Below are 4207 nucleotides of genomic sequence, written 5' to 3'. Positions count from 1 at the left end.
AATGTGGCTTGGCTGGGTTGTGTTTCTGAGGACACACGGCTCTCGACCTTCGCCTCTCCGAGTCCGTACGGGAGTTGCAGCGATGGGACGAGACTGTAACTACCAATTGGATACCACGAAAAAGGGCAACAAAAAAATATAGACTTTTTTTTTTTAAGTAGATGAGCTTTGTAGTAACCTGGTATATTTATGTTTACCGATAGATGGCAATAGACGGGTTTTCTTTCCGCATCAGTAGCCGTTTTCTGTCTGCCATATATAACCATGCTTGAGAAAGCCTCAGGTAGCTTACGCCAGCTGCATTAGGGAATGTTATTCTAAGTTACAATTAAATACTAAAATGTACTTATGTGTCCGGTGTCATGAATCTAAGAAGCATTTTAAGATACTACATATTTGGCGACGAGGATGACTATGGAGGACTGCTATGAATTTGTTTGCCACGAATTCAACGGAGTGTTTGGCGTGCRACGCTGGATGTGAGACTCAGGTGAGCGGTGGAAGRTTTGGAAGGATTGATTCCCTGGATACGGATAGGACAAATKATTGACTGTGTGAGGGGAGAGAGAATCGGAAAAGATGGCTTTGGCAACAATGGGCTCRCTACCACCATTTGATCCTAAAAATCAGGAATGGAAGGTGTACTGTGAAATAATGGACCATAAGCCTCTGATCTCTCTGTTCCATGAACAAAAGCCAGTATCACAAATGGTCTCTTCAAGAGTTCAACGTTGTGCTGTGTGGCTCAGGGCCCACGTGTACAGAATCATTTACAAACCAGGTAGATACCATGGGAATGCTGATGCTCTGAGTAGGTTGCCCGTTCCACAAATCATCGCTCAGGAAGGAGAAAATGACCAAGTCTTGATGATCGATGTGTTGGATGACACACCGGTGAACASAGCACAAATCAGGMAATGGACTTCAAAGGATGTGACGTTATCACAARTGCATGAATTYATCCTGAAAGGRTGGCCTACWGTGACAGAGCCTCAGATCATGCCTTACTACGCTCGTCGCTTGGCCTTGAGTGTTGGAGATGGGTGTGTTCTGTGGGGTTCAAGAGTAGTAATCCCATCACAAGGGCGGGGTATGCTACTGAAGTTGTTGCACCAATCACATCTAGGTATGTCGGGAATGAAAGACCTAGCAAGGTCATACGTCTGGTGGCCAAAATGAGGTTACCCTGTGTACAGATTGTCAGAGTAACAGGAAGTCACCCCCCACCACGCCATTACATCCATGGGAATGGCCAGAACAACCATGGACACGACTACATGTGGACTACGCTGGAACATTCCTAGGGAAAATGTTCCTTGTGCTGATTGATTCTCATTCAAAGTGGCTGGATGTTTACCCCATGAACACGTCAACATCGCACATTACGATTGAGAAGTTCAGTATCATGAGATTGCCTCAGATGTTGGTTAGCGACAATGCTACTTGTTTTACAAGCACTGAATTCACAAGTTTCATGAAACAAAATGGAATTCAGCATATAATGTTGGCCCCTTTTCACCCATCTTCAAACAGATTAGCAGAACGTGCAGTTCCGACCYTGAAKGAGGGGATGAGGAAGATGCAAGGGGACRGCATTGAAACAAAGGTGTCCAGATTATTGTKTAGCTACAGGATCACTCCTCAAGCTACAACTGGGTTGTCACCTGCAGAAATGCTGACGTCAAGGAGGTTAAGGTCAACCTTGGATCTCATCAGGCCAGACCTGAAAGTGAAAATACAACAAAAGCAATGGAATCAAAAACGGAATCACGACAACAGAGCCACACTCAGAAGTTTCTCACCTGGAGATGATGTCTATACAAGAAACTATGGGTTTGGTCCTAAATGGATTCCAGCTACAATTGAGGATTGCTCAGGACAAGTATCCTATACTGTGATCATCAGAAGTGGACAAAGACTAAGGAGACGTGGATCAGATCCGAGCTCGAATTCCAGTTTCATCYGTGGASATGGATCAATGCTTAMACAAGCAGGACAGGAYATTGGAACGTTCCCCAGAGTTGCAGTTGGACAAACAACCTGAGACCAACAAGTCTCAACTTCCTGAGACCATTCCGGGACGACCTCCTCCTGTGAAGTCTCCACAAAAGGACTTTGTTTCACCATCGGGGGGTGAAGTGCTGGTGGCACCAGCTACACCACCTCTGAGACGCTCTATTAGAGATACGTCCGCAAGACTATTTTAGATCATAAGGGAGATCATGTTCGAAAAAAACTGTTATATAAAAATAGCATGTGATTGTTATGAGAAAATCATACAATGTTTAAGTTGGGTTATTAGCTTTAAATGGGGGAATGTAGTAACCTGGTTTATTTATGTTTACCAAAAGATGGCAGTATTGACTCAAGAAGGTGGTTTGCTTTCCGCATCCGTAGCTGTTTTCTATGTCTGCCATGTATAACCGTTCTTTAGAAAGTCTCAGATAGCATATGCCAGGTGCATTAGGGAATGTTATTCTAAGTTACAATTAAATACTAAAACAAACTTATGTGTCCGGTGTCATCAATCTAAGAAGCATTTTAAGATACTGTTATACTCTTTTTGGCCAATTTTGGGTGTTTTGTGGTGGAAAATTGAGTGGCTCAAGCAATAATACGTCAACCCTGTTACCCAACTTGCATTCAATTGCACCTCCCTGTGATTCACAATAAGCTTCCATTCCCCCTGTCACAAGGGAATGTATGGCTGATTAAAGATGAAATTGTCAACCCTGTCACGGATCGACCCTGTTAATTAATAGGCATTTAGTATAGTATTCTTATGTATTTAACCTCTTCAGATGGGAAAATGTGTTTTTATGAAGTTGAAAATGTTCAACTTTATGACAGAATGTACAAATTAGGTGACCAAGTTACACTTCTCAAAAGGCAACGGATTGGTGGAACKACCCACTTTAGATCAGTAGCGTGAGGTTCCCTGTAGTTCCTCAGAGGTGAGGTGTGTGTCTTTCCCGTAAGCCCACTGATGTTACACAGGATCTCATGTCAAACATGGACAATGGCACTCGTTTGTTAAGTAGTGTAGTGCATTGGATCGTAAACCCCTTTATTCACAATAGATGGGTTTAGACCATAAAGAGAGAAAAAGTAAAGAACAGAAACAGGTGACCTGCTCTTATGAAACCAAGTGATGCTTTCATACTATTCACAATACTTTAGGTATATAGTGGATGTGTCAATATACTTAATACCGGTAGATTCATTCAAATACACTATATTGTCAGGGTAAACACTTATTCAATTATTTTCAGTTTCAGAATGTGTTTGGTTTCATATTGTAAAGACATACAGTACAGAATGGCGTGATTGATGTGTAAAGACAGTGGGTTCAAAATTCTAATGAAGCCAGAATATTATTTATATATTTAACCAGGCAAGTCAGTTAAGAACAAATTATTATTTACAATGACGCCCTACCCCGCCCAAACTCGTACAACGCTGGGCCAATTGTGCTCCACCCTATGGGACTCCCTATCACAGCCAGATGTGATGCAGCCTGGATTTGAACCAGAGACTGCAGTGCCTTAGACCGCTGCGCCACTCCAGAGACCCAAGTGTGAGTAATAGTGAAGGAAATGTTTTCGTGGGTAGGCTACCATGTTTGGCATGACAATGACCATATGATTTGGCGAGACAGTACAAACAGATCTGAGAACAGCCCCRCTTTTCTTGCTAAAACAGACAAAGAGAGAGAATATCTGTTGTGCCAACAAGAAGGTGCCGTATAACATTTCTGTTGTAACAACATGGCCTGTTATAAATGGAGTTTCTTTTACCAGCTTTACGGAGAAATATGGAAAGGAAGCATAGCATGACTAATTCAACAGTATTTTCTATTGTATATTCTACTAAATCAGGCATCATCAACTAGATTCAGCCGCAGGACGATTTTTTCTTGAGTGGATGGTCAAGGGATCGGAATATAATTACAAGAAGAGACTGTAGATGTAGGGCCATTACCATTTCCAAGGCTCGACCTTTAGGCTTGTCCACTTGCCTGGGGCAAGTTTAAAAAAATTGGACAACCAGAATATATAGATTTCAGTAAAAAATCACAATATCAAACAATTACTCCGATCAGAATTGGATCAGACAGCGGGGTAGTAAATTGCCTATATTCCTATTTGCTATAGCCTATTTCAATAAATGTTATATTTACAAAAAACAAGAGGACAATGTAGACAGA

The sequence above is a fragment of the Salvelinus sp. IW2-2015 genome, unplaced genomic scaffold (assembly GCF_002910315.2).
Source record: "Salvelinus sp. IW2-2015 unplaced genomic scaffold, ASM291031v2 Un_scaffold3635, whole genome shotgun sequence".
Taxonomy (NCBI): domain Eukaryota; kingdom Metazoa; phylum Chordata; class Actinopteri; order Salmoniformes; family Salmonidae; genus Salvelinus; species Salvelinus sp. IW2-2015.
This window is presented reverse-complemented; position numbering follows the sequence as displayed.